Source organism: Lolium rigidum, chromosome 1 (genome assembly GCF_022539505.1).
Source record: "Lolium rigidum isolate FL_2022 chromosome 1, APGP_CSIRO_Lrig_0.1, whole genome shotgun sequence".
NCBI classification, from domain to species: domain Eukaryota; kingdom Viridiplantae; phylum Streptophyta; class Magnoliopsida; order Poales; family Poaceae; genus Lolium; species Lolium rigidum.
This window is the reverse complement of record NC_061508.1, coordinates 285848006-285860281: the sequence shown is the minus strand read 5'-3', so window position 1 is coordinate 285860281 and position 12276 is coordinate 285848006.

Genomic DNA, 12276 nt, shown 5'->3' with positions numbered 1-12276 from the left:
TCTAGTTTCGTGCCCCCGGTTCGTTAGTTGTACTCGGCTTTTCCCGATCCTTAGTTTTTCCTCAGTTTTCTCCTCCTCTAGTTTGAAACACGCACAAGTGCCGGAACGGCCGGTAGCCGTCGAGGCCGAGGCCTTGACCGTTAGTCCGACCGGGTGGGGCCGCACAGGCAGGCTCCTCCCCGACCGTCTCGTGCCGACGGGTAGGGTCGTGGAGACACGTCTGGAGCAGCCATCCATCTATCGCCGACGTGTGGGCCGTTTTATTTCATGATTTTATACGCGGTGCTGCCAATGACAAATGGGGCCGCTCTATAGGGCTGCCGCAGGCCACTGACCAGGTGGGGTCGTATATTTTTCGCAAAAGACATATATTGCCGCTCTCGTGGGCTGCCGCAGCCAATGACCAAGTGGGGTCGTCTATTTATTTAGGGAAACTCATATATTGCCGCTCTGTGGGGCCTCCGCGACTCAATGACCACAGTGGGGTCGTCTATTTTTCAGAAAAGACATATATTGCCGCCTCCGTGGGCTGCCGCAACCAATGACCGATGGGGTCGCTCTATTTATTTAGAGAAACTCATATATTGCCGCTCCGTGGGGCCTCCGCACTCAATGACCCGCTGGGGTCGTCTATTTTTCAGAAAAGACATATATTGCCGCTTCCGTGGGCTGCCGCAGCCCAATGACCCGATGGGGTCGTCTATTTATTTAGAGAAACTCATATATTGCCGCTCCGTGGCTGCCGCAGCCCAATGACCAGAGTGGGGTCGTTTATTTATTTAGAGAGAAAAAATCATATCTTGCCGCTTCCGATATATGTCTTTAGAGAATATCATAGAGAGAAGCAACAAGTTCGCTAATTAATTATTCTTAAGCTAGACCGGAGAACCGCCGGCAGCTCGTTCCCCACCGTCGGACGGAGCAGCCATCGCCGGCGGCGCGCCGGGCGCTCGTCGCGCCGCCGGCTTCGTCCCCCCGGCGGCGTCGGACGAACCGCGGCGCCGCACGTCAACCACGGCCTCCAGCACTTGTTTCCGTCCGCACGCATTGTACCCACCGCAGAAAGTCCGCCGCAAGCGGATCCGCCGCCCACGACGACCGGGATTTGTTCCGCGCACCAATTGGTAGACCTCCGCTTCTGCCCTCCCCCGCCCCCGAATCGATTCGGTTCCCGTAATTTATTGGAGTTTGCAGTGTACGAAATAGTCCTCAATGTCTCGTCGTAAGCGGTACACCGTACGAGGGTGGGGATTCGATCATGTCGTGGCCACGTTCTACTTCTCCTACCTCGTCGGAAGTGCGTGTATATAGCTTCAGCTCTCTGTACTACCGTTGAATTTGGGGTGAATTTGGAAGTTCCGCCATGGCCTCGTTGGGGTGATTTCAGCTTGTTCTTTTTTCCATTATTGTTACAAGCTAGCCGAGCAAGCCGATGATCCATGGTACATTGCATACCAAGATGAATCAACCCAAAGGGTGTAGCCAGAGGATGGATTTGGAGGAGAAGGTGGCCAATTTAGGTGATGAATTGGCCCGTGAAAACCTGATGATATTCGAGTCGAAGCGTATTGTGGATGAAGAAAAGAAGAATTCGCAGCTTATTCAGGCAAGGAGTAAGTTGAGAGTTGAGACAGTCTCTGCCGTATTTGATCAAGTGGTAGAAAATCTAGAACATGAACTAAAAGTGATGGGAGAGGAGAAAAGTAGATTCATCTCGTGCGGTTTATTAGGTGTCATCCCTGTCCTAGCGCTTATGTGGTTCTGGTAGACGATTTAGTATAGAATTGTTATTCAGCAGATGGCTCTAACCACCGTATTTTGTTGTGGCTCTAAGCACCGTATTTCGGTGTACAATTTCCTACTTGTGCTAAGTAATGTGCACGATAATTTTAGCAAGGGATCCCAAAAGTGAAAGCATGTACCAGCCTCCGGATCAAATACATATCAATATCTTCCCAATCAAGTTGGGATAGAATTCAAATCATACATACGTATGTACATGGACACATCAAGAACGTGAAGAAGCTTTTTTTGAGACGGAGGTAGTAGTTCGAACAATTTTATCCCATTTGGAAATTGAAAAATACAAATTTATAATAATTTATCCCAATTCTGCGGCGTCGAACACGGTCGCGCAGCGATGGGCAAGAAAGGCCGGACGTACGGGCGGTCGAGGGGTGGTCATCCGCGCCATCAAACGTTGAAGCGATGTTATCGGCGATGGCTTCAATGTTCGTGGCATCGATGACCAGGTTCGGAACCGCCGCCGTCTTGGTGTTCTCTCATCAGCCGACGGATCTGCGGAGGGCTGGATCGGCGGCTTTGCAGCCGCGGTTGTAGACGATGGCTTCAATCGTCTTGGCATCGATTCGCACTCCCAGCACCGGAAGTGAGACATCAACAGTGCTCCGACATTGAAGGCCGGGTCTGCGCCGTCGAAGCGATGTTGTAGGCGATGGCTTCAATGTTCGTGGCATCGATGACCACTCGCCGGCACGGGCCGCCGTCTTGGTGTTCTTCATCATTCAAACGTATCCGAGAATAGAATCGAAAGTGAGACAGAGAGAGACATTGACGGAGAGAGACATTTCAACTATTTCTCGACGGCTAGATCCTCACCGGCACTCTTAGATCCACGCGCGCACGCACGGCTAGATGCACGCCGCCGCACGCACGGCTAGGATCCGCGCCGCCGCACGCCGACGCACGCACGCACGGTCAGATCCGCGCCGCCGCACGCCGCCGCACGCACGGCTAGATCCGCGCCGCCGCACGCACGGCTAGATCCGCGCCGCCGCACGCCGCCGCACGCACGGCTAGATCTGCGCTCGCCGCACGCCGCCGCACGCACGGTTAGATCCGCGCCGCCGCGACCGCCGTAGTAAGAGAGGAAATACGAGAGAGGAGGATGCGACCGGAATATGCGACCGCTGCTGGTTGGTAGGTATGTGCTCCGCTCTTGTCTCCGTATGCGTCCATCGTGGTAGAGAGAGAGATACGAGCCGCCCGATCATAAATGATCGAACGGTGCAAGCGTTCGTTGAGCTTTCAACTAACCAAGATCCGTGTGACATACATCTCGACCAATCGTAGATCAGCCAGTGAGTACAAGTTAGGAAAACCGAGTAGAACTAAGAGGGGGAAAAGTGAGGAAATGTTTATCGGAAGGGCAAAACCGAGTATGACCGAGTAAAACAAGTGGGCCCGGAGGGGAAAACCGAGTAACACTAAGTAAAACAAGGGCACCCAAATAATAAACTGACTAAGGAAATTGAAGCTTTTGGCATAAAAATTGTAAAATTGTGTTATTTGAACAATATATTACATTTTGGCCGACTAGATATTGTTTGCAACTCAAAGATACACAAGTGTGACGAATTTGGACTCATTTGGACAAAGTTTGTAAGCATAGTGGGTATTTGGGAGGTGTATTGAGCAGAAAGCCCTGCATCTTCATATCTAGTAGCCCATGGACTAGGAAGTGGTTTTGAAGCTTTTGGCATAAAAACTTCATATCTCTATATTTCCTTTTCCATTATTATTTCTCTAGGTTGTAGGTAACATAATAAGGCTCCATGGGAAGGTTCCACCATGTTTTGAATTATTTTGAATTGAACCCTAAAACCCTAAAACCCTAAAACCCTAAAACCCTAAAATGATAAATGTGGCTTAAATGTGGCATACAAATTGTTCATACAAATTCAAATTGTTCAACACAAAGGGATCCCCAATACAAAGGGAACCACAATACAAATTGTTCATACAAATTCAAATTGTTCAACACAAAGGCATCCCCAATACAAATTGTTCAACACAAAGGGATCGCCAATACAAAGGGAACCCCAATACAAATTGTTTATACAAATTCAAATTAGTTGTTCGAATAAAATCTTTCTCTTGCTCCCGGTGTGACTCGCCGGGCCACCACCTTACTCCGGTAACCCTAACGGGGATATTACCGGTGTCTACCTTCCTTTTGCCCTCTTTCTTGTTCTTCTTCTTCGCAAAGCTTGTGCTTTTTCTTCCGCCATGCACTCTTCGAAGTTAGCTTGTATCATGGCCTTACCACTTTCGTGGCATTCTCGACTATACTCGTTCCCTCTCCTCTAGACTCATCGGTTGAAGCCATTCTATATCCATCTTTTCCCTCTCGCTCTCCATCCAATGGTTCAAGCGTGCTCTACATCCATCTCGTTCCCCCGCTCTCGATCCATCGGCTCAATCTCCTCATGTTGAACTGCCGCTTCAATCTCCTCTCGCATTTGCCGCTTCAATCTCCTCATGTTGAACCGTCGCTTCAATCTCCTCTCGCATTTGTCGCTTCAATCACATCATGTTGAACTCGTCGCTTCAATCTCAAGTTGAATTGCCGTTTCATTCTCCTCTCGCATTTTCACTCGCTCCCGCTCGATCTTCCATTCCAAAAGCCGGGTCAACTCCATTTTTACAAAGCCTAGCAATGTGTCCAGGGATTCCACAACGTTTGCACTTACGTTTTCGAATCGGTGCACCACCCTCCGCACTAGCTCTGATCCTATTCTTCCTCGGCCTACTCGCCGGTCTAGTCAATACCGGGAGAGTACAGCTTGAAGCCCTGGATCGACTTTCATCCATTGGTCTTTTCCCAACAAGGTAGGAACATTCATAGCATATGCAGCACCTAAATTTGGCAGACGCAGAAGTACTCCGACACATACCGATCAACTTCACCCTCTTCACCCCCTATAACACTCATGAAAAACAATGCGTGTATGCAGGGTATCCCACGGATCCGCCATCCCCTACAATGGCATTTCCTATCAACCAAACTCACCGGATACCTCCACCGCCTCGTTTTCTTTGTCGCTGTAGGTTACCTCAGCCTCCATTCCTTTCTCGACGCACTCGCATCCTCAATTGTTTTGCCCCGGCATGCAAAGACTTAATCAAAGACGGGAGCATGAGATGGCCAACATAATTTGTGGATGCGACTCTTTGACGCAGATCGATCTTTATCATGATCATCCGCCTAATCTTATCAAATATTTGCCACAAAGATAAGCCCTTTCAATGACTTGACCTTTGAATTGAAACTCTCCGCAAGGTTACTTGTTACATAGTCTACCTTGCAAATTTCATTGAATTGGCTTCTTGACCACACCCTACCATGATGTTCATCCAAGTACTCCTTCACCCCAGTTTTTTGTTTATACAACACATCCAAATGAAACAGATGCTTCCTAGAGCTGCATGTGTATGAAGCCGGCCATAGGTTGTCAAGAAAAACTTTACCCTTGAATTTCTTTGTAAAATTCTCGTACCAAGTGTCGCATACATTCCCTATGCTCCACTCCGTGGAATACTCGCTTCTACCGCAGCCTCCAAACCTTTGCAAGCGTCGTGTGGATAACAAGTCCTCGTTGGATGACCTATAAGGTCGCGCAAATTCTGCGAAACCAAGTCCAACTTTCCCGTGACTCAACCTCCAAAACCCCATAAGCAACGAGGAACATCCAATTATGTCCATCAACCGCAGTAGCAGCGAACTCAGCCGTCCTTTAAACCTCGCCATGAAGAGCTGATGCATCCACGGCCAAATAAGGCCCGCAACCGTCCAAAAAGCCTTTCCAAGCAAGCTTTGAAACAAACAAAAGCCCTTCCGAAACATTCCTTGTGCATTACCTTCCCGCTTTTCAATTTGTAGGGAACCGTATGCTTGTCTATCGCTACAACACTGCTCTGGACTAGCCATCTCCACTTCAGCTTTGAAAGTGTAAAGCAATCGAAAGCTTTCATTCCATGGACCATTGATCTTGTCAAGAGCCATTTCCTTTGCATAGAACATTCTCATGTAAGGTACCTCCATTTTATACTTCTCAACCACCTTTTTACGAGTGCTCGTTGGACCAAGTGAAGGCTCTTCTCTCAGCCAATCTAGGATTACATCTCGCTAACCACCTAGTCTTCGCTAGCTTTGTTTTCAGCTACGGCTCTCCCCTAGAGGTGGACACCTATGGATCTCATTATTCTTCTTTATCCGAAACATAATGATAAGGGATGTCGGTAATAGATAACAAATTTTACACCGTGATCTAAATACACAACTGGTTGGCGTAGTACTCGAACCAAGCCGCTTCGCGCATTGTGGATGCATGCAGCCTAAACCTACACCTTGGGTATGGGCATTTAACCGTGAACCTACCCGGCTCACTTTTAATAACCTCGAAATTATTCTTAGTGAGAATGTGATATGTAGTAATTGCATTACGGCAGTCCATCATCGTTTGAAACACGGTGCCTTCTACAAGTCGGGGTTTCTCCCTCGTTCCACTCAATTGTTGGCAAGTCTTCACCTTCGTAATCGGCTAAAACGAGGCTGTCATCATTCTCATTCTTCTCTTCATCATCGGTGTCATCAAATCCGGCACCAAAAGCCATATCTTCCATGTATTGATCCTCCATTGCCCGCTTACCGCATCGATCTACCAATTCGGGAAACATCAACTCATCCTCATCATCTTGAGGAGGCTGATCCTCAATGTCCGCATCGTCCTCCACATCGACCGTACGAACGATCCGGCTACCACTAGCACCGGGGACGGATGGTGCTCGCTGTGGACCTACAAGGAGCGCCACGGCGCACACTATTAGCGAGAGGCGGCGGCGGTAGAGAGACATGATGCCCGACCACCGATGATGCCCCGGCACCGGATGATGCCCGGCCCCTGTCCACATGGATACGAATTTTACCGAACCGGCAAGAAGCATTCAAAGCAAAAAGAAATCCCAGCATCTTCTTCGGAAATTAGTGGAACAAATCTTCCCTCCGAGTCCGTTGAAATATTCGAAATGAAGCTGCATCGAGAGAGCTCCAGGTGTAGTTATCGTAGATGTTAGCATTGAAATCAGTTAACGAGATGGTGGTTGCAACCACCGCGGGGAAGTTAGACCCAGTCTTACAGCGTTTAGAATCACGCGTAAAGCTAGAATCCAGCCTAACCACCAGCCGAAAAGCCAGCGCTGGATCCATCCTATTCGAAAAGCAACGCGGTTAGTTGAGCAACAACGATTGGCGCTCAAAAACCGCCTCTCGTTAATTCACATGGGATAGGCGAGACGATGCTTACCCGAGATGGAATCCATGCGTTAGATCCCTCCGATTCCCAATCTTCTCCACGGCTGGCGGGAATAGTCCGCGCACCGGACGGAATTACAAAGAGGACGGGGGTAGATCCGGATCCGGTGGAGGCGGAGCCCGGGGGTGGTGGTGGGGGCGGCGCCGGCTCGGCGGCGGACGACGCCATAAGGTAGGTGGGCGGGATGGCGTGGCGGCGGAGGGGCGGTGTGTGAGCTCCTCCGGTCTCGGACGGAGGGGAAAGCTTTGGGTCGGCTCTTCCGATCAATAGTCAACACATTTCGAAAGCAACGGTCAAGTCAAAACCACCGCGGCTCCCTAGCCGTCACCGGTAACGGAAGGCCTGCGAACAGGACGGCAACCCTCCCGTCCGAGCCTCTGGAAGGGGTTTCAAACTAGAGGGAGGGGAAAACTGAGGAAAAGTTAAGAGGCTGGGGAAAACTGAGTACAACTAACGAACCAGGGGCACGAAACTAGAAATCCCATTGCATTAAGTATGGTGCGTAATGTAATCAACAACTACATCCTTAGACATAGCATCAATGTTTTATCCCTAGTGGCAACAGCACAACACAACCTTAGAACTTTCCGTCCATTGTCCCGGTGTCAATGTAGGCATGAACCCACTATCGAGCATAAGTACTCCCTCTTGGAGTTAAAAGCATCTACTTGGCCGAGCATCTACTAATAACGGAGAGCATGCAAGATCATAAACAACACATAAGCATAACTTTGATAATCAACATAACAAGTATTCTCTATTCATCGGATCCCAACAAACGCAACATATAGAATTACATATAGATGATCTTGATCATGATAGGCAGCTCACAAGATCCGACAATGATAGCACAATGGGGAGAAGACAACCATCTAGCTACTGCTATGGACCCATAGTCCGAGGGGTAGACTACTCACTCATCACTCCGGAGGCGACCATGGCGGTGTAGAGTCCTCCGGGAGATGAATCCCCTCTCCGGCGAGGTGCCGGAGGCGATCTCCAGGATCCCCGAGATGGGATCGGCGGCGACGGCGTCTCGGTAATGTTTTCCGTATCGTGGCTCTCGGTGCCGGGGGTTTCGTCACGGAGGCTATTTGTAGGCGGAAGGGCAGGTCAAGAGGCGGCACGGGGGGCCCAAACCACGGGCCGGCGCGGCCGAGGGTGGGGCCGCGCCGCCCTAGGGTTTGGCCACCCCGTGGCCCCTCTTCGTCTCTCCTTCGGACTTCCGGAAGCTTCGTGAGAAAATAGGCCTCCGGGCTTTTATTTCGTCCAATTCCGAGAATATTTCTTTACTAGGATTTACTGAAACCAAAAACAGCAGAAAACGACAGAATCGGCACTTCGGCATCTTGTTAATAGGTTAGTTCCAGAAAATGCACGAATATGATATAAAGTGTGCATAAAACATGTAGATAACATCAATAATGTGGCATGGAACACAAGAAATTATCGATACGTTGGAGACGTATCACTTGCCCACTTTGGGAAATTGTTTATGAGAACGGTGCCTGGTGCAATCATCGGTCTGGAAAAATGGGCTGGTGACATTGAACCAATCTCTGTCATGCAGGAAGCTTGGTTTAGAATCAAAGGGATCCCAATGAAGTTCAGGAACAAGTCAGTTCAGGAACAAGTCTACTGCTTATTATGCTGCCAGCCTTGTAGGTAAACCTCTTGCTCTTGACAAGAATTACCTTAGGCACTTTGCTTTTGTGAGAGTAAAGATTGGAAGTCAGGACTTAGCTCTGGTTCCCAACTCGAGGATTGGAGAAATCAAGAAAGGCTTCTATCAATACTCTAGAGAGTTGTTTGACCCCTCCTCTAATACTGGCAATAAACCTGCTGTTCAAGTTGATGCTCAAGGAAAGGAAGGTGACCAGAGTACACCTAAAAGGCAGAGAATGGGGATGCAAGAATCTGATGCTGGTTCTCAGTCAGCTCCTCCCAAGGTTTCTAGTAATTACACTGGGTCACACAGACAGACTGCTTTGCTAGCTTCCCCTCTGTCAAGGAAAGATACAGGCAAAAGGAAGTTGTTTGAAATGGAGCTTCCTGGTAATTCTATGGAGATCTTGATTCCTCCCTCATGTGCTGCTGACACTCCTAGTTCTCTCTCTGGAGTTCATAAGGAAGTGGTTGATGCTTTAGCCTCTCTACCTTCTCATTCTAGAGGAGGCTCCCCCTCTCAAAAGGCTGCTGATTCTTACAAGCAGTTCCTTACTTCTCTTGCTACCTCTGGCAGTGACAAGGCATTCTCAATCCAGAAAGAATACAAAGATCTTCTTGATCCCATCCCTGAAAATATGAATGAAGGAGATGGCAACTCTGATGAGTTAGTTGACTATGATAGCAGTGATAATTCACAGCTCTCTGACACTCGATACCTGACACAGGGGCAGGGGGTCCTTGCCTTGGTTGCTCCCTCTCTCAGAAATGAAAGAACTGCTGTTGTTATTCCTGTTGATGGTTCTCAGCCTGAACCTGAATCACAAGAAGATCCCCTCTCGCAAGTCGATAATCCTTCTATTGATAATGTTTCTCCAGGTGATGCTAACCCTATTAATGCTGGTGGAGTACATCATCAACCTGCTCCCAGGATGAGCTCTAGAATTGAGTCTATGGGCATACACAACACTAGAATTGGTGCTAGAGGCATGGGTGTTACTGAAACTATTAACATTCCAGGTACCAATTTGAATACCTTTAATTATTTTGCCTTATTAGATGATGAAGATATAGTTGCTAGAGCTCTTGAAATGGGGGTTAACCCTGCTTCTTTTAATCTTGAAAATGTTAGTTACTTGAAAGATTTGGAAATTGCTAGACATAATATAGTTACCATGCAAAAATCCTCTGATAATTCCAATATGAATGAATCAAATCAAAATCTTCTGTTGGGTTTTGGGGATGATCATAGTGAGAGTGACAGAGATGTGGAGGGAGATGATTTCACCCCTGTTCTCTCCAGAAAGAAAAAGAGATCCAAGAAGTCTGCTTGTAAGGTTGGGAGAAGTGGGTCACAATCCAAATCAAGTGATACCACTGTGGGAGCACATTCAAAATCAAGTGCTGCCCAGGTGAAAGTCATCAATGACCACCCTTTGAGTGGCATTGTGGCTGGAACCAGGAGAAGGAAAAAAAATCCAAAATATCTATGATAGGTGCTTCTTTAAATTGCAGAGGGGTGGGAAAGAAAGGAATGGGTATTTTTCTAACAGATTTGATAAAGGGTCAGCAGTTGGATTTCATTGGCCTCCAGGAAACCATCAAAAAAGACTACTCTTCTGCTTTTCTCAGGAGAATTGACCCTGGTGGGGATTTTGATTGGAAATGGATCTGCTCAGTTGGCAGAAGTGGGGGTATCCTGGGTGGCTTTAGGTTATCCAGATTTACCATTTGTGATACTTCAGTGGGCAGATTTCATATCAAAGTAACTCTGCTTGATCTGAAAATTAAGTTGAAATGGTGTTTGATTATTGTTTATGGAGCTGCTCAAGCCTCTGATAAGGAGGATTTTTTGGTGGAGCTTGGCAATATTTGTAACAATCAAACTCTACCAATTTTGGTAGGGGGAGATTTTAATATTTTGAGATTCTCCAATGAGAAAAACAAACCCATGACTCACAATAAGTGGTCTGACATTTTTAATTCCATCATCAATACTTGTGCCTTGAGAGAAATTCAGATGTCTGGTGGTCAGTACACTTGGTCCAATAATCATAGTGATCCTACTTTGGAGAAACTGGACAGGTTTCTTATGAGTAGCTCCTGGGAAGACCTTTTTCCCCTTGTAACAGTTCATAAGTTGGTGAGAGAGGTTTCTGATCACAATCCTTTGATTCTTGACACACTTGACATCAAGGTGAAAAATAAAGATTTCAGATTTGAAAAAAGATGGCTCAAAGAGGATAGCTTCCTTGATAGAGTCAAGAGATGTTGGGATCAACAGGTGTTTGCCAAAGACAGCTTGGGCAGATTAGTTAAAAAGTTAAAAAATGTTAAGAAAGCTTTGAAAGGATGGGGTGCTAATTTAAGAGGAGCTGATATTAAAAAGAAAAAGGATATCTCCTTTGAGTTGAAAGAGCTTGAAGATATGGAAGAAATGGGGCCTTTGTCCCCATCTCAAAGGGAAAGGAAAGTTTTCCTTCAGCAGGAGTTGTTGCATGTGCTGGATAATGAAGAAGCCTTCTGGAGACAAAGATCAAGAGAGAATTGGCTCCTTCATGGTGATAGTAATTCTGCTTTCTTTCATAGAGCAGCTAATGGGTGCAAAAGGAAGAGAACCATTTTTTCTTTGAAAAAAGATGATAGTGTTATTCAAGGGGATGCTGCCCTGCTAGAACATGCCACTGCCTTTTACAAGGACTTATTTGGCCCAGTGATTGATTCTGGCATCAGGTTAAGTGATGATGTCTGGGGTGATGAAGAAAAACTTAATGCTCTTGACTGTGTTGAGTTTGATAAGAATTTTTCCTTGGAGGAAATTAAGGAGGTTATAGATCACATGGAGAAAAATAAAGCAGCTGGTCCTGATGGCTTCCCCATTGAGTTTTACCAACACTGCTGGGATATTATTAAGGTTGATATCATGCATGTCTTCAATGATTTGTTTGAACATAGAATTGGTTTGGAGAGAATCAATTATGGGATTATCACCTTTTGATTCCCAAAACTACTGATGCTGATATCATTCAAAAGTTCAGGCCCATCTGTCTGCTACAAGTCTTCTTCAAGATAGTAACAAAAGTTCTGACTGTCAGAACAAATCCTGTGATGAGTAAACTTTTGCTTCCTTGCCAGACTGCTTTCATTAAAGGGAGATTCATATCTGATGGGGTGATGTTGCTTCAGGAAATTTTAAAAGAGGATAAATTCAGAAAAAACAGGGTGTGATCTTGAAAATTAACTTTGAGAAAGCATATGAGAAAGTAAACTGGAGATTCCTGTTTGATTGCTGTAAACAGAAAGGGTTCAATAACAATTGGTTGACTTGGATCAAAAATTCTGTTGCTGGTGGGACCCTTAGTGTCAAAGTTAATGACAAAGTGGGCCCATATTTCTCTAGTCATAAGGGAGTGAGGCAAGGTGATCCCTTTGCCCCCTTCCTGTTTAATATGGCAGCTAACAGTTTAGCCAAGATGGTTCATTTGGCTCAAAACAA